The sequence below is a fragment of the Geotrypetes seraphini genome, chromosome 9 (assembly GCF_902459505.1).
Source record: "Geotrypetes seraphini chromosome 9, aGeoSer1.1, whole genome shotgun sequence".
NCBI lineage: Eukaryota > Metazoa > Chordata > Amphibia > Gymnophiona > Dermophiidae > Geotrypetes > Geotrypetes seraphini.
The window spans coordinates 85,637,321-85,661,392 of NC_047092.1; the positions used below are offsets into that span (position 1 = coordinate 85,637,321).

At 43.7% G+C, this 24,072-nt stretch overlaps 1 protein-coding gene across 7 annotated transcripts in view; it reads right to left on the minus strand.

Moving 5' to 3' along the window:
• MKRN1 (makorin ring finger protein 1) overlaps nucleotides 1-24,072 on the minus strand; it is a 552,914-nt gene that overhangs the window by 19,665 nt on the left and 509,177 nt on the right. The window lies entirely within an intron of this gene.

Genomic DNA, 24,072 nt, shown 5'->3' on the forward strand with positions numbered 1-24,072 from the left:
AATAGGGACCAGGCTTGCTCCACAGTCCGCGTTTCCTTGGAGCTGTTGTCTATGGAGATCTGTAGAATCATGTCATATAAGGCACAATCATGACTGGTTCCTCTTTATATTTTATTTCTCATGGACACAAGTAGAACTTCAGTTTTGGAAGCCTTATTATTTTAGTTACCTTTTACATACTCTTACAGTGGAGGCTGCTGTTCTGGGAAATCATGACTGGTTCCTCTTTATATTTTATTTCTCATGGACACAAGTAGAACTTCAGTTATGGAAGCCTTATTATTTTAGTTACCTTTTACATACTCTTAAAGTCAAGGCTGCTGTTCTGGGAAACCCTTATTTTTTACTTGCTCCTCTGAGATCCACTTGGTGACAGGTCTGCACTCAGATGAAATTAAAATCTCAAGTTACACCTTTATTACCTATTAATGGTAATGGATCTTCTATACCAGGTATGACTGCGGTAGGTTTTTTGAAATAAAGAAGAAAAAATATTATTTTTTATATCAAATTTTAATAATAATAATAATAATAATAGTTTATTTTTATATACCGCCATACCCATGCGAGTTCAAGGCGGTTTACATTGAGTTACATTAGGGTCTGCTTAGACAGGCAGATTTACAATTCTTTGTCAGAATTACAGATTTGTTATTTGAAGTACAGAATAACAGAGTTTCAATTATTTATCAGCTTTATTTGAACTAGACAGAGGATGCGGAAAGAGGGGAAAAAAGGGGGGAAGGCCTCATAAGGGGGCCAGATTGGGGAGATATTGTCAGGGGGGGGAACAGTTTGGGTCTAGTTTGAGGAATAGGTACGTTTTAAGTGATTTTCTGAAACCGAGGTAAGTGGGGGCCTCTAGTATCATTTGTGCTAGCCATGGGTTCAGCTTGGCAGCTTGGAAGGCGAAAGTTCTATCAAGGAATCTTTTGAAGTGACAAAGTTTGGGTGAGGGGAAGGCGAACAGCTGAATACGACGGGATTTCTTGTTGGTGCGGTAGAGGTTGAAGTGAGGGTTGATGTAACTTGGTGAGGAACCATTTACCGCCCTGTAACAGAAGCATGCGAATTTGTAAAGGACTCTAGACTCGAAAGGTAGCCAGTGGAGTTGGTGGTAGAATGGGGTGACATGTTCCCATTTCTTTAGGCCAAAGATGAGGCGCACGGCGGTATTCTGGATTATTTTTAGTCTTCTGGTTGTTTTCTTCGTGGCGTTAAGGTATATGATGTTGCAATAATCTAGAATGCTGAGGATAGAGGATTGTACAAGAAGGCGGAAGGAAGTGTCATTGAAGTATTTTTTTATAGTGCGAAGTTTCCAAAGTGCAGAGAAGCTTTTCCTGATGACGAGGTCGGTGTGATTTTCTAAAGAAAGATTTTTGTCCAGCGTGACTCCCAGGATTTTTAAGGTTGGTTCGAGTGGGAAGGTCATTCCTTTCAATTGAATTGTAGTTTCTTTGATTTTGTCATTGGGGGTGGCTAGGAAGAATTTAGATTTATCGGGGTTTAGTTTCAGTCTGAATGCTAGCATCCAGAGTTCGATCTGGTTGAGAATGTTTGTAGTGTGGTCGAGTATTTCATGTGAAAAGTTGGTGAGTGGGATGGATATTGTGATGTCGTCTGCATAAATGAAGAATTTGAGCTTGAGGTTATGAAGAAGGTTGCCTAGGGAGGCCAGGTAGATGTTGAATAGGGTGGGGGATAAGGGGGAGCCCTGCGGGACCCCGCAGGTGTTGTCCCAGCTGTAAGAGAAAGAGTTGTTCTTGCATACTTTGTAGGATCTATTTCTTAACAGATGAAGGCACATTGCCTACGATCAAACAATTATGAGCTGCTCATAATTGGTATAATTTAGATATTTTTTCTTATTTACAACTCAAATATTATGTGTCCTCTTTATCTTTGTCATCTTTATTAGTAAGTACATTTGAAAAATTATCAGAGGCATTCTAGATGCCCAATTGGTAGTTCCTTTAAAATATTTTTGTAGAACGATGTTGAAATATTCTTCCACATTAGATTATTCTGAAATAGCTCAGATTTGGAATATTGAACTATAAATTAAATTGCAGGGAAATCATATCAAAAATTTTTTGAGAATATTGTATGATCTTTCTTATTTTGAAATGGGTTATAAATTTATGTCAATTATACTATATATAGCACCTTGGCGTGCATATAGAGCAACAATTGTTTCTGACGGTTCATGCCTGAAATGTAAGCATTCTAAAGCAACTCTATCTAATATGTTTTGGGTTAGACATTTTTGGACTGTTATTTTTTCAAGAGTTAGTACTATGTGGAGCACTAAATGCCATTGTAATAGTTACAGTTTGTTTTGGATATTTGATATTCAACATCCTATACCTATAGGTTATAAAAGTTTTTTGAGAAGGGTTATACTTTCTGGTTTGAAAATTCTACTTTCACTTTGGATAGGATCTCAAAATCCGAATTATGGACAATGGCGTGCTCGTATGCTTTATTTGTTAACAATGGAAGCTATGTGTCTTTCTGACTGGGATACTAAACATTACATTACAGATTTCTATTCCACCATTACCTTTCGGTTCAAAGCGGATTACAAAAAGAGTTATGGAAGAAGAGTTACAACGTTAGATCAGAGAAGGTTTCCAAGAGAGAGAAAAGTAGGATCTGGGGTTAGGGAGGGGATGGTAGGAGGGGGGTTAAGCTTTATCATGGTATTAAGCTTTATTAAGGGATTTCTTGAAGAGTATAGTTTTTATTTCCTTTCTGAACATCTTGTAGTCTGGGGTTGTTGTCAATAGGTTGGAGACTTGGTTGTCTATCTTCGCTGCCTGAGTGGCCAGTAGTCCGTTGTATAGTTTTTTTCCATTTTACTTCTTTGATTGGGGGTAAGTGATTGGGTGTGTGTTTTTCTATGCCTGGTAGAGGTGGTTTGGATGAGGCGGTCGTTTAGGTAGGTTGGGCTGTCTCCATTTATAGTTTTAAATAGTATACAGTAGAATTTAAATTGTATTCTTTCCTGGATTGGAAGCCAATGAGAATTGATGAATGCCTCAGTAATGTGATCATGTTTTTTCAATGAATAGACGAGTCTCAGAGCTGTATTCTGAATTGTCTGTAGTTGTTTAATCATTATTGCAGGGAAGGTAGAGGATATTGCAATAGTCTAGGATACTTAGGATTAGAGATTGTACTAGGAGCTGAAATTGTGTTTTTTTGAAGAATTTTCGGACTTGTCTAAGGTTTCTCATAACTGCAAAAGATTTCTGTATTGTTTTGTTAATTTGTGGTTGCATGGTTGAGCAAGGGACATCGACGCCTCTTGAAAGCTCAAGGCTTAAAAAATAATAAAACATGCAAAATGACACCAGCGCAAGGTTTTAAAAATTATAATTAAGATTTATTGAGTTATTGTTTCTATTTTTCCATTATGAGATCAAAAGAATAAAGCATAATTGCTTGCATTAACAGTTGCGCTAATGGGAGATCGTTACAGTTACCAAATGCTGGCCTTCTGATAACGAGCTCACCTCAATATCTCAAGTCACTCTATTATATACTTTTGGCTCAGTGACATCATCAGCTTGATAACCAATAACAATTAACAAAGGAGGTGTTTAAAAGTTAGACAAAGAAAATTCCTCTACGTTTAAAAGTTTGACAAAGTTTCAGAAAATTACTTTTGATTTCTTATATTCATAACATGTTATAACATATTCAAAGAATCTACAATTATTAACAGTGTGCTGAAAATTGGTCAGCTTGCTTGTCAGCTAAGTTTCATACACACACAGTGCTGAAAAGTTGTCAGCCTGAAGGACTGAGCTGACAGCTTCACACAAAAGCCTTCCTATGTTCGAGCAGGAGTCTCTGACTTAATTACTTCCAGATGTTGCTTTAGGATTTCTTTAGGTTGCAAAGATATATCATGTTTTTTCAAAACCCATACTTTTGTTCAATACACAGTCAAATCACATACTTCAGTCATATTTGCTTCATTCATACTTGCTTGGCCAAGCCTTCATTCATAATTTCATTCATAACTATATTTAATTCCTGTTATATCTTAGTTTGGGACACGTTATCTTCCTAACCAATCTAAAGCAAGCACATGTGGTATTAATTAACACCACGATGCTTAGAACAAAGACTTGGAAAACAAAATGGATTCCAAAGACTGAGAGGATATAGAAAAGACAGAGAACCCAAAATGGATTCCTCTGGTTTCCTTTATGATTTCCTCCATGATCTAGCCTAACAGCAAAGTACATAAACAGATATTATTATGCTTTCCCGTATATTCATCTGTAGTGTGTTTTTCTGGCCTTGGCTTCATTTATATTCAGATTTTTTTTATTCACCAGTTTTTCGTACGCTTCTATTGGGCGTGGCCTTAACTAACACATATGCTTGTATCTAACTAGAATTACCCAGAATCATACGAAAAACAGGCACTTTTGTAGAAAAACTCCACAAAAATACTGCACTATCATGCTCTGACATCCATTCCATTACCGTCCCATAAACATCACCCCCTACTGGCCACGATCCACTACTCCTCATTGGTGCAGCCTCTGTCAATAGTCATACCTAGAAGTTTTAGGGTGGTTTGCAAAGGGTAGTTGATAGAGTTGATTTCTAAGTTGGTTATGGTTGGGATTTTGTTATTTTCTAGGAGGATGAATTTAGTTTTGTCTGGGTTGAGTTTCAGTTTGTGGTCTTCCATCCAAGTCGTAACTGTAGCTAGAGTTCTGTGTAGTATGTCTGATATTAAGAGCATTGGTTGGTCAAAAGGAATGAGGATGGTGATGTCATCAGCATAGCTATAAGAGGATAGGCCTTGTTTGTTCAGGTAAATGCCAAGAGAGGCCATATATAGGTTGAAGAGAGTAGGGGACAGTGGAGACCCTTGTGGAACGCCGCAGGGGTTGGACCAAGGTTTGGATTTTTCTTTGTCTGATTTTACTTTGTATGTTCTGGATTTTAAGAAACCTTCAAACCATGAGTATACTTTATCTGAGATGCCTATTGAGTCCAAGATTTGCAGTAGGATGTTATGGTCTATCAGGTCAAATGCCGCCGTCAGGTCCAACTGTATGAGCAGCATTTTTTTCCAATGCTGAGGTGTTGTCTTGCTGTGTCGATAAGGGAGCCTAGTAGTGTCTCTGTGCTGAAGTTAGTTCTGAAGCCGGATTGCGTGGGATGGAGTAAGTTATGGTCCTCGAGATAGTTGGTCAGTAATTTGGTTACTAATCCTTCTGTTAGTTTGATATATAGAGGTATTGAGGCTATTGGTCTGTAGTTGGATGAGAGGTCTGTTGGTCCTTTTGGGTCTTTTAAGATTGGGGTGATGATGATTTTGCTGAGGTCATTCGGGAAAATGCCATCTGTGAGCATGGTTTGTATCCAGTGCAGGAGTAAGGTATGGAACTTAGTGCTCGCTGATGACAGGAGATATGGCGGGCAGTGATTGAGTTCACATGATGCATGGCTGTACTTATTGTAGTTTGTTGAATTTGGTCCAATGTATCTTAGGGAATTGGGAGCAAGATCTGTCTGCAGCACAAGATTCATTTTCTGTGGGGAGTATTGTGACTTCAAATTGGTGGGTTGGGTTACTAATGAGAGTAGCTCTGGTGTTTGTAATTTTATTCTTGAAGTGTTCAGCTAGGAGGGAGGCTGAAGGGGAGGAGTTGTTGTTAGTGGTCAAATAGGGTATGGTGTTAGTTAGATCTTTTAATATTTGGAATAGTTTTTTGGTGTCTTGGGTTTCCGTGCCTATTAGGTTGGTGTAATGTTTTTTTCTCTTTTCTTTTAATAGAAGTTTGTATTGTTTGTTAATTTTTTTCCAGGCGGTTTTCGTGTGATCTTGGTTGGTTTTTCTCCATTTTCTTTCCAGACGTCTACATTGTCTTTTGAGTAGGAGTAATTCTTCGTCGAACCATTGGTCTGATCGTCTGCATGTTCTGGTTTTGGTTCGAAGTGGGGCTTGTTCATCAAGGATGTTGTTGCTCAAATAGCCCCAGTGTGAAATGAAGTCTTTGGGGTTATCTTCTTGGATTGTTTCGTCTACTTTTGACCAGAAAATGGCAGGCTCGATGCGTTTGCGTGATGTGTAGGTTACTATTTTGGATATTGGTTTGGATTTGTTTTTGGTCCAGATGATGTTGAAGGTGTAAGTGTAGTGGTCTGACCAGAGGGATGGGGACCAGGTTCCATTAGACGTTTGAATTTCTGAAGTAGATGTTTGATGGGTCATGAAGGCTGCAATGTCCAGTTGGTGTCCTTTCTCATGAGTAGTTTGTGGGTTTAAAATTTGGAAGGATAGGGCATTGAGGAAAGAAAGTAGATTGTCTACTGGTTTGGATGAATGGTCTTCAAGATGAAGGTTTAGGTCTCCTAGGACAAGATTGTGTGCTGCTGTAAGTGAGTTTTGGTATATGAAGTTTTCAAATTCGGATCTAACCATGGTTATATAACAGAGCATGCAGTTTAGTGAGTTTTTCAGTGCAGTGGGAGAGATTTGACATGCTAAAAGGTCCATGTAAGGGGTGGAAGTTTTTCCCAATATGTTTAAGGTTAGGGAGTCTTTGAGTAAGATCGCTAATCCACCTCCTCTTTTTTTCTCTCTGCAGGTCACTGTAATTTTGTATCCTTGAGAGCAGACTTCTGTAATTCTTGGGTCTGTGTCCGATGTTAGCCAGGTTTCTGTGAGGAAGAGGCAGTCTAAGTTTTCGTTTTTTATCCAGGTTTTTATAAGTTCTGTTTTTGGACCTAGGGCTCTGACATTTAAGTAGGCATAGTTAAGGGTGGTGGTTTCTGTTTGGTGGTTGTGAATCGTTTTAGGGTAGATGAGTGAATTTGGGTTATGGTGCGGTTTGGTCTTAGGTTGTGTTGCTCTTCTTCCCCATGCTGGTGTTATGGGATGTTGAACGCTTGTTTGGTGGTTGGAGTTTCTGTCTATTGGAACTCTCCTGTTAGGGTTTTGATTGCAATTGAGCTAGTGGGAATGTTGGGTAGGTTGTTTGCTTCTACCTTAAAGCTGGATATGAGAAGGATTATTAATAGGATAATCTGGGTGTTTGTTTGTGGAATTAGCTTCATTATGGAGGTGGGGCTGCTGGTAGAGGCAGTGTAGTTTCCAGTGGTTAGGTTGTTGGCTGTGTTTAGTGTCTGGGTAGGAGAGTGGGTTGTGGAGGGAGGTGTTGAGGACCAGCGAGAAGGTAAAAGAAACTAAAACCGGCAAAATCAAACTTTTAAACTGTTGGGGAGATCCCGCTGAGCCTTCCAACTGGCTCAGTGGTGCACCGTCGGGAGGGGAGGGGGCGGAGTTCACACCCACGCCCATAGTATGCCTTACTCTGCTCCCACTCTGCCCCGAGTGCTCCTGGTCCGTGGGGGGAGGTGTTGAGGTCCGTCAAGAGGTAAAAGAAACTGAAACCGGCAAAAACAAACTTTTAAACTGCTGGGGAGATCCCGCTGAGCCTTCCAACTGGCTCAGCGGTGCACCGTCGGGAGGGGAGGGGGGCGGAGTTCGCTCCCATGCCCAGAGTGTGCCTTACTCTGCTCCCGCTCTACTCCGAGTGCTCCCGGTCCGTGGGGGGAGGTGTTGAGGTCCGTCGAGAGGTAAAAGAAACTAAAACCGGCAAAAACAAACTTTTAAACTGTTGGGGAGATCCCGCTGAGCCTTCCAACTGGCTCAGCGGTGCACCGTCGGGAGGGGAAGGGGCGGAGTTCGCTCCCACGCTCAGAGTGTGCCTTACTCTGATCCCGCTCTGCCCCGAGGAAGAAAGTTACTTAATATATGGCAACCTTTTTTAGATACCTTATCACCTACCCCCTCTTTTACAAAGCTGCGCAGCAACAGCCCTGAAGCCCATAGAAATTTAAAGGGCTTCAGGGCTGTTGCTGCGCGGCAAGCACTAGTGCGGCTTTGTAAAAGAGGGGGCTAGTGTACGTAGACGTGTATTATTAGGAAAACCTTAATATATCTGTTTTAATTTACAGTCCTTGGAAAAGGGTGGGAATAAAAGAAAATAAAGTTTGTTAGAATTGAATTTTTTGCAATGAAAATGATTAGTATATGATAACATTTATTAATTTTAAAAATTGTACTATTTTGTCATTATTATTCATGATTGTATTTGCTCATATATTCAATAAAAATGATTAAAGATAAATCCAGCTATTTCCACCTGGACTCCGACCGATCACTACACGTACGTTTAGGAACCTTCAGGCTATTGATCCTGACACGCTCTCTACTACTGTCTCAATTCTCCTTTCTACTACTATATCGAACGAGTCTACTGATGAAGCTGCACTCTCCTATAACTCCATTCTCTCATCTTCTTTCAATACCCTTGCCCCTCCCGTTTCCTATCCTATATGACATGCCAAACCCCAGCCCTGGTTGACCCCCCAAATTCGTTACCTGTGCTTCTGTGCCCGAGCTGCTGAATGTCTTTGGCTTACATCCCGCATGCTTACTGACTTCGTGCATTCCAATCTACCCTTTCGCTTGCCAAACAGGACTACTACAACCATTTAACTAACTCTCTTAGTGCCAACCCTCGCTGTCTCTTTGCCACGCTCAACTCTCTACTCAAAGTGCCCCTGCCTCCCATCCCCTCTTCACTCTCCCCCAGACGATGGCAGAGTTCTTCCGTGACAAGATTCACAAGATCTACCTTGAATTCTCAGCAATGTTGCTTCCCCCGCCGCCCCTTCCAACTGACCTCCCTTTGACAACCCTTACAACCCTTTCTTCCTTTTATGAAATAACGGAAGAGAAAACTGCTCACCTTCTCTCCTCCTCCAAACCCACCACCTGCTCCTCTGATCCATCGCTCCCGCTGTGATCCCTCCCATCTGTCACATTCTCAACCTTTCGCTCTCCACTGCTACAGTTCCTGATGTCTTCAAACATGCTGTAGTTACACCACTCCTTAAAAAGCCTGTGCTGGATGTGGACCATCTGATAACGGATGAAGTTAATTTGACAGAGTTTCTAGAAGATTCTCAAGATGTTATTCAGACTTGGTCCACAATGATACTAACATGTATAAGTGAGACAGATAAAATGTTGTTAATGAAACTTTATTTTAAAAATAGACTGACCAAATTCTGTGGGGATTTGGTTATCATATTTCCTGATGTCTCAAGAGCTACCCAGCTTAGAAGAAAATAATTTCTGAAATTGAGAACTAGAGTATTGGCACTTGAGGCATCTTTTTATTTAAAGTTTCCTTGTAAATGTTTGGTTAAGATACAGGATACTGAATTTGTGTTCTGGGATCCCATTCAACTGCAACAATTCTTATTAGCCTGTGAACAGAAGTGAGATCTTTTTCTTTTTTTTTTCTTTCATTTTTCGATGAGAAATTAGATTAGGAATGTCCGTGTCCTAATTTAGTAGGGAATGATTTGGGTTCATTGGAATTCAACCCATTTCTTTGTTTACCTTTAAAACTAAGTTAGTAAATAAGCAATATGTTCCCCTTTTTTGTGGGCTTGTAAAGGATTGTTTTTTGTATTTTTTGTTGTATTGAAAAATTTGTATGGGACCCTTTTTTTCCTTGATATCTTTTGATATTGTAAACGTATTAAATTCAAATTAAAAAAAAAAAAAAAAGCCTGTGCTAGACCCTACGTCCCCCTCCAACTACCGCCCTATCTCCCTCCTCTCCTCCCCTACCTATCCAAACTACTCAAACGTGCTGTTCACCGCCGTTGCCAGGACTTCCTTTCTTATAATATTCTTGACCCGCTTTAATCGGGCTTTTGCCCTCTCCACTCAACGGAAACTACCCTTGCTAAAGTCTCTAACGACCTGTTCCTGGCCAAATCCAATGGACTCTACTCTATCCTCATTCTTCTCGATCTGTCTGCTGCCTTTGACACTGTTGATCACTGCATCCTTCTTAACATGTTGTCCTTGCTGGGATTCCGGGGTCCTATTCTCTCCTGGTTTTCTTCCTATCTCTCTCGTCGTACCTTCAGCGTATGTTACAGTGGATCCTCCTCTGCCACCATCCCGCTGTCTACTGGCATACTCGAAGGCTCTGTCCTGGGCCATCTCCTCTTTTCTCTATTTACCCTCTCTCTTGGTACGCTGATCTCCTCTCATGTTTTTCAATATCACCTCTTTGCTGATGACTTCCAGATCTACATCTCCACGCTGGATATCTCTGCGGGAGTTCAGGTCCGAATTTCAGCCTGCCTGTCCGACATTGCCGCTTGGATGTCTCGCCATCTCAAACTGAATATGGCTAAAACTGAACTCCTTATCTTTCCCCCTAAACCCGCCTCCCCCTCGCCATTCTCTATCTCTGTGGATAACACTATCAACCTTCCTGTCTTGGCTTGCAACCTTGGGGTGATCTTTGACTCCTCTCTCTCCTTCTCTGATCAGATCCAACAGACCACCAAATCCTGTTGTTTCCTCCTCTATAACATTACTCAAATCCATTCTCTTCTCTCTGAACACACGACCAAAACCCTTGTCCACGCTCTCATCACCTCATGCTTAGACTACTGCAATGTACTTCTCTCAGGCCTCCCACGCACTAGTCTCTCACCTCTTCAATCTGTTCAAAATGCTGCTGCGCGATTTCTATTCTGTGAGATCCACTATTCTCATATTACCCCTCTCCTCAAGTCGCTTCATTGGCTCCCCATCCATTTCCAAATATAGTTTAAACTCCTCTTGCTGACTTACAAGTTCATTCACTCTGAAGCACTCCAATATCTCTCCTCACTCATCTCCCCCTATGCTCCCCCCCCATGATCTCTGCTCATCGGGCAAGTCCTTCTTATCTGTACCCTTCTCTTCCACTGCCAACTCTAGACTCCGTCCCTTCTTTCTTGCGGTGCTATATGCCTGGAACAGGTTGTCTGAATCAATACGTCGTGCTCCATCCCTGGCAGTGTTCAAATCCAAGCTAAAGGCCCACTGCTTTCAATTCTTAACTCCCCCTCACTGCTGTCAGATATTTATACCCATTATAATTTCCCCAACCCTAAAATGTCCTGCCAAAATTAGATTGTAAGCTCTTCTGAGCAGGGACTGTCTATTGTATGTTAAAATATACAGCGCTGCATACGCCTTTCAGTTCTATAGAAATAATAAATAGTAGTGGTAGTAGTCACATAGATAGGATGGGGAGGAGCCAGCTGTCTTGGTATACACAGGTACCAATGGCATAGGAAAACGTGGGAGGGAGGTCCTGGAAGCCAAAATTAGGTAGAAAGCTGAAATTCAGATCCTCCAGGGTGGCATTTTCAGAAATGCTCCCAGTTCCACACGCAAGACCCAAGAGGCAAGCAGAGCTCCAAAATCTCAATTTGTGGTTGAGACAATGGTACAGGGATGAGAGATTTAGATTTCTTAGGACCTGGGCAACTTTCTGGGAAAAGGGGGGCTTGTTCTGAAAGGATGGACTCCACCTTAACCAGACTGCTGGCACTAATGTTTAAAAAGGAGATAGAGCAGCTTTTAAACTGAGATGTGGGAAAGCTGCCAGTCGCCCAGGAGCAGATGGTTCTGGTGTGAGGTATCTTTGGAGGATATTATTGTAACAGGATATTTAAGGAATCCCAGTAGAGAGATTCCAATAATGGTGAAAAAAAGCCAGGAGCTTTTAAGAGGAAGGCAGAGTAAAAGACTCAAATTTTCCCTGTCTTCTCAGCAGCCTGTAGTTGCAAGGTAAAAACACAATTTGAAGTGTCTGTATACAAATGCTAGAAGCCTAAAAAATAAAATAGGACAATTAGAGCCTGTTTTACAAAGCTGCACTAGCAGCTGCTGCGCGGCAACATCCTTGAAGCCCTTTAAATCTCTACAGGCTTCGGGGCCGTTACCACGCTGCAGCCACTAGCATGGCTTTGTAAAACAGGCCCTTAGAGTATATAGCACTGAATGATGAGAATGATATAATAGGCATCACTGAGACCTAGTAGAAGGAGGACAACCAATGGGACATTGTGTTACCTATGTACAAATTATATTGCAAGGATAGAGTAGATCAAATTAGAAGGGTGGGGGGGGATCAAATAAAATAAACATTCTGCATGACATAGATAGCAGTGTGGAATCCTTATGGATTCCATGTGTGAAGGGAAGGAATATAAAGGTAGGGTTATACTACCGTCCCATGGGACAAAATGAGCAGACAGGTGAAGAAATGTTTTCAGAGATTAGGAAAGCGGGAGAATTGGGCAACAGTATAATAATGGGTGATTTCAATTACCACTAGACTAAATTGGAGGAGCATGATAATCACATGAAAAAAGTAGTAGGCCTGCTCCTAAATATATATGCATGCAAGATTGCACCTGCCGGGAACCTTGCGTGTATATATATTTTAGGAGCAGACCTACTACTTTTTTCATGTGATTTCAATTACCCTAACATTGACTGGTTAAATGTTACATTGGGGAGTGTTAGGGAGGTAAAATTCCTAGATGTCATAATTGACTGCTTTTTGGAGCAACTGGTCTGGGAACAGATATAAAGGGTAGCTATTTTAGATTTGGTTCTTAGTGGAATGCAAGGCATAGTACAGGAGTTAACTGTGTTGAGTCCACTGGGAAACAGTGAGCATAACGTGATCAAATTTGAGTTGATACCGGGAGTGACATCGCAAAAAAAAATCTACTGTAGAGGCATTTAATTTTTCAAAAGGGCAACTATGATAAAATGAGGAAAATGGTTAAAAAGAAGCTAAAAGGATCAGTTGCAAAGGTTAGGTGTGGATGTTATATAAAAATACCATTGTGAAAGCCCAGACCAGATGTATTCCACTTATCAACAAAGGTAGAAAAAAGAAGAAACGAGAGTCGGCATGGTTAAAAGGTGAACTGAAAGTGATCTGTAACCCATTGCTAAAATCGTCTGTAGTACCTGAAGATTGTAGGGTGGCCAATTTTATGCCGATTTTTAAAAAGGGTTCCAGGGAAGATCCGGGAAATTAGACTGACTTCAGTGCCAGGCAAAATGGTGGAAACAATTATAAAAAAATAAAATTGGGGAGCACGTAGACAAACATGATTTAATGAGACAGAGTCAGCATAGGTTCAGCCGAGGGAGATCTTGCCTCACCAATTTGCTTGACTTTTCTGAAGGTGTGAATAAACATGTGGATAAAGGTGAGATTTTCAAAAAGCTTTTGATAAAAGTTCTTTATGAGAGGCTTCTGAAAAAATTAAAGAATCATGGGATAGGTGGTGAAGTTCAGTTGTGGATTAGGAATTGGTTATTGGATAGAAAACTGAGGGTAGGGTTAAATGGTCATTTTTCTCAATGGAGGAGAGTATACAGTGGAGTGCCACAGGGGTCTATACTGGGACCAGTGCTATTTAACTTATTTATAAATGTTCAGGAAATTGGAATGACGAGTGAGGTGATTAAATTTGCAGATGACACTAAACTGTTCAAGTTGTTAATATGCATGCGAATTGTGAAAAATTGCAGGCAGACCTTAGGAAATTGGAAGACTGGGTGTCCAAGTGGCAGATGAAATTTAATGTGGACAAATGCAAAATGATGCACATTGGGAATAACCACCCAAATCATAGTTACCAGATGCTAGGGTCCACCTTGGGAGTTAGCGCCCAAGAAAAGGATCTGTGTGTCATTGTAGACAATAGGATGAAACCTTCCGCCCAATGTGTGGCGGCAGCCCAAAAAGCAAACAGGATGCTCAAAATTATTAATAAAGGGATGGTTAATAAGACTAAGAATGTTATAATAGCCCTGTATCGCTCTATGGTGCGACTTCATTTGGAGTATTGCGTTCAATTCTGGTCTCCTTATCTCAACAAAGATATAGTGGCACTAGAAAAGGTTCAAAGAAGAGCAACCAAGATGATAAAGGGGATGGAACTTCTCTCGTATGAGGAAAGACTACAAAGGTTAGGGCTCTTCAGCTTGGAAGAGACGGCTGAGGGGAGATATGATTGAAGTCTACAAAATCTTGAGTGGAGTAGAATGGGTACAAATGGATCGATTTTTCATGCCATCAAAAATTATAAAGACTAGGGGACACTCAATGAAGTTACAGAGAAATACTTTTAAAACCAATAGGAGGAAATTTTTTTCACTCAGAGAATAGTAAAGCTTGGGAACGCATTGCCAGAGGTTATGGCAAGAGCGGATAGTGTAGCTGGTTTTAAGAAAGGTTTGGATAATTTCCTGGAGGAAAAGTCCATAGTTTGTTATTGAGAAAGATTTGGGGGAAGCCACTGCTTGCCTTGGATTAGTAGCATGGAATGTTGCTACTTCTTGGGTTTTGTCCAGATACTAGTGACCTGGATTGGCCATCGTGAGATTGGGCTACTTGGCTTGATGGACCACTGGTCTGACCCAGTAAGGCTAGTCTTATGTTCTTATGAAGGGTCTCTTACTATACCCCTTGCTGTCTCAGGGTGCACCCTACCTCTCAGGAGATGGAGGGTTGCAGACAGACGCATGTGCTTTAAACCCTTTAGTGGCCTGTATAGGTATGGGTGACTCACAAATGGAAGATTAGATTAGATTAGGGATATTCCACAGACCTCTGTCTATTCAAACTCTTGGCTCTGTTGGATCTAATTACTGATTCTCTAGGGGAGTTAAACTTGGACTCCCAGAAGGTCCCCCTCTGCATTCTCCTCTATTATAAATGGTGTGAGAGCTCAGTATTCTACATTTCCCTGGCATTCTGAATGGTCCCTTAAAGTGGCCAGGACTATGACTAGGCTGTATCTGATGGCATAGGAGTGTCACCAGCTGTTCACTCAGCCTAAGGTGGATTCCATGGTAGTGCAAGTTACCAAATGCACATCTCTGTCAAGTGAGGGAGGCGTTTTGATAAAGGATATTGTGATAAATCTAGCTCTCTGCCTAGCTTTGACACAGGGCTAGAGAAGAAGATCGGTAGACCCCGAGGCAGGAAAGCTGACCAGGTTGGCCCTGTAGAGTATGAAACGCTGACTTCCCTTGGTCTATTCCTGCTGAGCCAGACAGTATCTGCCAAGGAGCTGTTAGGGCTCCAAGGAACCCGGGGATTAAGAAACTACAGCTCCCAGAAGGCCAGAGTCAGAATAGGAAGGTGTCACAGAGACAGGCTCAGCTGCAGAGAGATTTCTCTCCCTTCCCCCTCTTCAGAGCAGGGAGGGGCGAGTTGAAGGGAGTTAAAGCAGAGCAGCTGAGACACAGAGGGGAGGAGGAGCCGAGGAGGCTTCAGGGTGAGCTGGAGAGGCAGCACACTCCTCCTCAACTAAAGCCTGAAGAATTAAGCCACGATTGGGACATGGTGGACATGTCAGAGGGGCTGGAGACTGAAGCTGAGACACAGCTACAAAGCTGTGAACCCATGGACATTGATGGATCTACTCTGCCTGATGAGTGCTTTGAGGCAATGGACACAAACTAAGCAAAGGTGGGAAGTGTTGACTATTTTTGTTGCTTACTTTATTTTTCTTTGCTTAATAGCTTTGAGTCTAAAGTTGCTTGTTGGCTTAAACTCGGTGGGCTTATCTGAGCTACTCTCTGAAGCACTGCCATACCCGAACTGTGACATTTGACTATATCACTGAGCGTTTGGCTTTTTCCTTTCAGCCCAGCTGGAGGCTAATGAGGGAAAGATAAGACTCTGATAGAACTGCAAACACAGAGAAGCTCCTTCTAAGAGGAGTTCCTTATCTGCAGGCACTCCATAGCAGAGCTATAGCATTAACAGTTTTTGTTTGCTGATTTTTTTTAAAAAAAACTTTATCTTTGCCTTGACTGCAGGAGTGTAACTTGTTTCTCCCTTCTGTTTTTTTCTGGTGAGAGAATGTTTGCTATGGCTATTCTTGACACACAAAAAGGCTAGTGGAGAGGACTATGATAAAAAGGCTAGAGTCCAGCCTAAAGTGTTTATTTTGAGTTGGTATTTTGGATGTTTTTCTACAACTTGTATGGAAAATTCTGCAATGTGCTATGAATACCTGGACAAAGTAAACCAGGAGTATAAAAATAAAATATATCTTTATTTTTCTATCATTCCTGGAGGTGTGTGACTTTCTTTTTCCCATTGCCTGGGTTTTCTGAGGACATTGAACTTATTGGTTTTACCTAAGGCAGGGGCCTAAGAAAGCCTGAAGGATTCCCTTGTTAAAGGGTTCACACTGGGAACAGTTAAAGTCACGTGGACCACAGCTCGCTGCAGTGATCAAGAGCTTGTGGGTTGTGACAATATGCAGGATCGCAGAATAGATGCGTTTCTCAAAAGACAGTTTGAAGCTTTAGCCATAGGAATCAAAGTGGTCACAGCGACTTCGTTACTCATGCCTGTCTTGCCAGGTTGCAGAATCTTGAACGGGTAAGTGATAAGCCACAGCTATTAGCAAGGTTGGATTGCATGGCAGTTGCCTTGTATGACATCAGAATTATGAGCAAAGTTTCAGCTTATTCAATCTCAACTCGCAATATGCTCTGGATCAGGCAATGGACATACAAGCCTTCTCAGTGGTCGATTCACCAGAATTTATTCAGATGGTCACTGGTCTTCAACCAGGCCAAACCGCATTGACTCGCAAGGCTCTCAATGGACAGGTTGAGAACCAGTATCGTAAGATGACAGACGACCTTCAGAATAAGCTGTCTCTTGTGATGAAATCTGCACAACAGCTGACATATGGACCTCCCACAAAAGAAGCTTTTTGTGAGTTACCATACACTGGATCGAGGTTAGCACATTGGAACGAAAGTCTGCAGCATTGGCATGTTCACGTTTGCAAGGACGACATACTTTTGACCTGATTGCAACCACACTCAAGAAGAACCACTCCAAATTTTGTATCAATGACAAAGTTCTCTGCACAGTTACTGACAGAGGCCCAAACTTTGTTAAGGCATACTCAGAGACAGAAACAATGGTTGTAGAACCAACCCAAGTTGTGCCTTCACAAATCAACAAACATTGCAGACATCTTAGACAACCAAACAGATGCAGAAACAGAGTATCCACATCCATCTCACATTGTTGTAGTATCCACACAATGAACTTGATTGTTGTGTATGATTTAGAAGAGGCCAATGAAGATGCAAATTACAAGAAGTTAAGCCATAGAACCTTGGCAAAATGCAGTGCCCTCTGGAACAAGTGCAGTAAAAGTCCATAGGCAGCTGAAATTAGTGCTACCCGATTCACAATTCGAATCGGTTCACTGATTCACTTCGGGTGAATCGATTCAAATCGGTTGGTTCAAAACAAAAAAAAAATGGCTTCCCGATTCGCCTGACCCTCCCCCCTCACCCCCTAAAGCAGGAGCGGCAGCTGCTGCACCTGCTTTAGAGGGCAAGGGGGGAGGGTCAGTCGGGGAAGAGCTGCTGTTGGCTTCCCCCACCCCGGCGTCCGGCTTCTGGCTTCCACCCCCCTGGCCTTCCGCTTCCCCCCCTGGCCTCCCCGCACTGTTTACCTTCCAGGAACAGCCTGCAAACAAGATTGCGGTGCTAGCGATCTTAGTACCGCTTCAGAGATATTTCCTCTGTTGCGGTCCCGCCCCTCCTCTGACGTTAGCAGGCTGTTCTTGGAAGGTAAACAGTGCGGGAAGGCCAAGGGGGTGGAAGCCGGACGCCGGGGAGGAGTAAGCAGTCCTTCGGGGTGGGACAGGCAGGCAGGCCTTCAGGGGGACAGGCAGGCAGGCCTTCAAAGGGAGGGACAGGCAGGCCCTCAGGGGTGGGATAGGCCTTCAAGGGGAATAGGCCTTCAAGGGGGGGGACAGGCCTTTAGGGGGGACAGGCAGGCCTTCAGGGGTGGGATAGGCCTTCAAGGGGGGGAGGCAGGCCTTCAAAGGGAGGGACAGATCTTCAAGGGGGGGACAGGCCTTTAGGGGAGACAGGCAGGCCTTCAGGGGGGACAGGTAGGCCTTCAGGGGTGGGATGCAGACCTTTAAGGGGGGGGGGACAAGCCTTAAAGGGGGAAACAGGCCTTCAAGGATGGTGGCACAGGCCTTCAGGTGGGGACATAGAAACATAGAATATGACGGCAGAAAAGGGCCGATGGCCCAACAAGTCTCCCCACTCGAGAACCCTCCCTACAACTAGTCTGCCTGTTCAAGGACCCTTCTTCCCTGGAGTATGTGTCGATTGAGCATAACTCCGTAGTACTCCCACCTGTTTGTCCCATCGACTCTTGAAGACGAACACATTACTGGCCTCGACCACCTGGTGGGGAAGATCATTCCATCGATCAATCACCCGTTCAGTGAAGAAGTATTTCCTGGTGTCACCATGAAATCTTCCTCCCTTGAGATTTAGTGGATGCCCTCTTGTCGCCGCGGGACCCTTTAAAAAAAAGATTTTCTCCTCCACTTTGATGTGGCCCATGATGTATTTAAATGTTTCTATCATGTCCCCCCTTTCTCTGCGTTCTTCAAGAGAATATAAGCGCAGTTTGATCAGACGTTCTCATATGGGATGCCTTTAAGTCCTGAGATCATCTTAGTGGCCATTCTCTGTATCGACTCCACTCTCTTCACATCTTTTTGGTAATGTGGTCTCTAAAATTGGACACAGTACTCCAGGTGAGGTCTCACCATGGATCTGTATAACGGCAGTATTACTTCTGGCTTTCGGCTGATAAAGCTCCTTCTGATGCAACCCAGCATTTATCTGGCCTTCGCTGAAGCTTTCTCCACCTGATTAGCAGCTTTCATATCTTCCCGGATGAGACAGACCTTCAAGGGGGGATATACCTTCAGGGGAGGGGGGCCCTGATATAGAAGTACACAGAGGGAGGGAAGGGGGGGTTCAAAGAGATGTGCATATGCCGGACTTTGGGGAGGAAGAAATGGGTCTGAAAATAGAGGAGAGGGATAGATATGATGGACAATGGGATTTAGGGAGGGAAGGAACAGAAAGGGAGAGAAGTTGGACGCAAGGGATGATGTGGAGGGGGGATAGAGATACTGGATAGGAGGGTAGTTGGGAAAAGAAAGGGAGAGATGGTAGACCCTGGGGTGGTGGGGAAAGAAGGAGAGATGCTGGATGAAAGGGTAGTTAAGAAAAGGTGGATCTGTGGAGGGAGACGAAAAAAAGGAAAGATGCCAGACATCCTGGGGAGGGAAGAGAAATGGAAAGGGAGGACAGAGATGGAAGATGGATGGTTAGCAGGGAGAAAGAAGAAAGAAGGAGACCCTGGCAAGCAAGTTATCAGAAGACAACCAGAACCTGAAGCACTCTTAGCACTTTAGCCACTAATTAATTGTGTTTTAAAGCTGTTGTTTTATAATTTTAATGTTTTCAGTTTCAGTATTTGTTTTTTAGCCTTACTTTGCTTTTAATTTATTTCCAGCTTACCTCTTTGCGACCTCTCTGCCGCCGCACAGTGGTGGCTTGCTGTGGACTCCACCCACAATTGCCCGGTACATGCATTATAAAAACAGGCTCTTTGCGGCGCACACCAAAGGAGCGCGCTTAAGGAGCAAGTTCTGCTCCTTATTGCGCTCCTTTGTGCGCGACCAATATCGAATAAAGACAAGGAGTTTTTAACAAAGAACCTTTATAACAAACGTTTTTGGGTGAGTAAATTTCTTAAGAGACTTCTACCTATTATCGTAGTTTTTCTCTTCAGTTCTTTTTGGGCCTTCCCTGGTTTAAAAGCTTTTTTAATTTTATTTCATAACTCCTGTTTAGAAACTTCTTTAGTTCTAGGCCATAACCATAATATTTTTTGTCAAATGGAGCAACACACTTTAAATATCCCAATTATTTGTGGTCATCGGCCTCCTAAGCCACTCAATAATTTAAATCCCTCTCCTATCAGGGAATGTGTCAATATTCCTTTAAGCCATCATCATTCAATTCCTTCAAAGAGTTTTACTAGTTTTAATTCAACCAAAGCTTCCTTCAAAATTGGCTTAATCAATGTTCGTTCTTTTAAAACTAAATATCATTTAATTAAAGATCTCATTACACACTACCGTATTTTCACGCAAATAACACGCACCCGTATAAAACGCGCACACGTGTATAGCGCGCAGAAATCACGATGATAAGCACAAAAACTTTGGTATAACGCGCTCACGATTATACCGCGCATGCTGCCCAACTCTCCGTTCACCCCCCTGACTTCCGTGCACTGCCCCGCCTCTCCGTGCGCTGTCCCGACTCTCCGTTCACCCCCCCTGACTTCCGTGCACTGCCCCGCCTCTCCGTGCGCTGTCCCGACTCTCCGTTCACCCCCCCCTGACTTCCATGCACTGCCCTGACTTTCCGTGCGCTGTCCCGACTCTCCGTTCACCCCCCCTGACTTCCGTGCACTGCCCTGACTTTCCGTGCGCTGTCCCGACTCTCCGTTCACCCCCCTGACTTCCGTGCACTGCCCCGCCTCTCCGTGCGCTGTCCCGACTCTCCGTTCACCCCCCCCCCGACGTCCGATTCATCCCCCCCCCGGCAGGACCATTCGCACCCCCACCCCGAAGGACCGCCGACTCCCCGACAATATCGGGCCAGGAGGGAGCCAAAACCCTCCTGGCCACGGCGACCCCCTACCCCCACCCCGCACTACATTACGGGCAGGAGGGATCCCAGGCCCTCCTGCCCTCGACGCAAACCCCCCTCCCCCCCAACGACCGCCCCCCCCAAGAACCTCCGACCGCTCCCCCAGCCGACCCGCGACCCCCCCTGGCGACCCCCACGACCCCCCCACCCCCCTTCCCCGTACCTTTGGTAGTTGGGCCAGAAGGGAGCCCAAACCCTCCTGGCCACGGCGACCCCCTAACCCCACCCCGCACTACATTACGGGCAGGAGGGATCCCAGGCCCTCCTGCCCTCGACGCAAACCCCCCTCCCCCCCAACGACCGCCCCGCCCAAGAACCTCCGACCGCTCCCCCAGCCGACCCGCGACCCCCCTGGCGACCCCCCCGACCCCCCCCCCCCCCCTTCCCCGTACCTTTCGTAGTTGGCCGGACAGACGGGAGCCAAACCCGCCTGTCCGGCAGGCAGCCAACGAAGGAATGAGGCCGGATTGGCCCATCCGTCCTAAAGCTCCGCCTACTGGTGGGGCCTAAGGCGCGTGGGCCAATCAGAATAGGCCCTGGAGCCTTAGGTCCCACCTGGGGGCGCGGCCTGAGGCACATGGGCCCAACCCGACCATGTGCCTCAGGCCGCGCCCCCAGGTGGGACCTAAGGCTCCAGGGCCTATTCTGATTGGCCCACGCGCCTTAGGCCCCACCAGTAGGCGGAGCTTTAGGACGGATGGGCCAATCCGGCCTCATTCCTTCGTTGGCTGCCTGCCGGACAGGCGGGTTTGGCTCCCGTCTGTCCGGCCAACTTCCAAAGGTACGGGGAAGGGGGGTGGGGGGGTCGTGGGGGTCGGCCAGGGGGGTCGCGGGTCGGCTGGGGGGGCGGTCGGAGGTTCTTGGGGGGGGACGGTCGTTGGGGGGGAGGGGGGTTTGCGTCGAGGGCAGGAGGGCCTGGGATCCCTCCTGCCCGTAATGTAGTGCGGGGTGGGGTTAGGGGGTCGCCGTGGCCAGGAGGGTTTGGGCTCCCTTCTGGCCCGATATTGTCGGGAAGTCGGCGGTCCTTCGGGGTGGGGGTGCGAGTGGTCCTGCCGGGGGGGGGGATGTATCGGACGTCGGGGAGTCGGCCGGGCAAGAGGGCTTGGGCTCCCTCTTGCTCCGATCGTGGATGCGGGTGCGGGTGGGAGCGCGTGCGAGTGGTCGTTCGGGGTGGGGGTGCGAGTGGTCCTGCTGGGGGGGTGAATCGGGCGTCGGGCGGGGTGGGAACTATGTTTGAAAACTTTCGTATACCGCGCTCACGCATATAACGCGCGAGGGGTATGCGCGGTAGGTAAAAACGCGTATAACGCGCGCGTTATATGCGTGAAAATACGGTACTCTTTTGATGTTTTATGTATTGTAGAAACTTGGCTCATGGATGGAGAAGCGTATCTTTCATACGCCTGTCCTTCTGGATTTTCTTTTTTTTTAATCATCGTCCGTACAAACGTGGTGGAGGTTTGGCGGTGATCTTCCATGATTCATTAATACTTCATAATGTACATGTCTCAACTAATTCTCCTATTGAGTCCTTGCAATTTTCCCTTAGAGCTAAACCTAAATTAGATGTTCTATTAATCTATCTCCCCCCACCTATAAACTGTGAAAATTTCTCAATGAGAAACTAAACCAGATTCATCTATGGCTTGATAATAATAGACTGTCATTAAACATTAACAAAACTAACACCTTGCTCTTCCCCTGGAAAGACAATCAAAAAATTACTGTTCCCATTACTATCCAAGGGGTTACTCTTAAACAAATAAACAAGATTCGGATTTTAGGTGTTATTCTTGATGAAAATCTAACCTACCACGACCACGTTAGTTATGTGGTTAAGGCTTCCTTTTATAGACTTTGTCAAATAAGGTCTATTTCGAAATTCTTATGTCCCAAATCATTGAATATATTAATTCATTCAATGATTATTTCGAAAATTGATTACTGCAATTTTTTATTCAAAGGAATGGCACAAAAAGAAATCAGAAGATTGCAGATAATCCAGAATGCCTCTATTAAATTAATTATGGGGGCTAAGAAGTTCGACCACGTTACTCCATTACTTCAAAAGGCACATTGGCTCCCAGTATCATACCGAATTTTATATAAATTATCTTTACTCACATTTAAATCACTATTATATAAAACCCCTGCTTTTATTTACAAAGTTTTAATTCCATATAATTCTCCTAAATTTTTAAGATCTAATGACCAACTTTTGTTGGTCATTCCTTCTCTTAAAATTATTAACACTCGAAGGCAATTCATTTTTACTGTAACAGCGCCACAGACTTGGAATTCACTCCCACTTTATTTAAGAGAGGAGAAGAATTTGGAAAAATTTAAAAGCCAACTTAAGAGCTTTCTTTTTAAAGATGCGTTCAATACCTAATTGAAACGTTAATTGCTCTTTTATCATTTGCTCTTTTATGCATTTTGGATCTTCAATTATTTATTTGTCCTCCCATTCCTTTTGTGTTTTACCTTAACTGTTGATTCTTTCCTATCAAACATTGTATTTCCTCCCCTTTTGTCCTATTGTTTGCTTGTTTTTGTATTATTTACCTTGTTTTAATTAGTTTATTTTTGATGATTTTATACCCTTGTTAACGTTACTCTCTATTTTATGTACATTTTAGAAATTTATTTTATTATGTGTACATTGCTTAGTAATTGTAATAGGCGATTAATCAAATAACAAATAAACTTGAAACTTGAACAAAATTTGAATAATGACCAGACAACAAAAGGTAGAAAAACTAATTTTATTTTCTGTTTTATGATTACAAATATGTCAGATTTGAAATGTGTATCCTGCCAGAGCGGGTGTTAGACCGCAAACGTGAGCTAGGATTTAACAGAGAGAGGAACAGTCTTTTTTAGTTATTTTGTTTACACCACAGTGCCAGTGTGGTTAGGAGAAGGCAAAGGGGGTGAAGAGGCTGTAAAATAAACCCACCAGGATGTTTGAAAAAAACCAAACAAAACACCCAATTGGGCAGGAAAATCAAATCGAATCGAAAAACCAATTCAATAGGCTGAATCGAATCGAAATTTTTTTTCCTGAATCGGGCAGCACTAGCTGAAATAATGTACAAAACTTCAGAAACCATACTGGCTGTACCAAATGTTACTAGATGGAATTCATTCTATTATGCTGTTGACAAAGTGTATTCTGTTGTGGAGAAGTCTGAAACTGTGCTCAATGACATCTGTGAGAAATTTTCCCTAACAGTTTTCTGGTAAATGAAATTGCTTTCATGGCAGAGTATATAAAAGTGATGAATCCGATTGCTATGGCACTGGACATACTGCAGGCTGAAGCCCAGTGTTTCATGGGAGTTCTGCCAACAATTTCTTTGTAGCATGCACATTTTATCTCCATCAGGCCTTTGCTCAGATTTGCAAGCCCACTTATTGATGCTGTTAATGAATGGAATCATTAAAGCGCTTTGGTCCACTTGAAGCTGATTTGATAATAGCAAGTGTTTCACATCCACAATTCAAGCTGCGCTGGATCCAGTCAGATGCTAGAGCAACAGTGTCTCCAC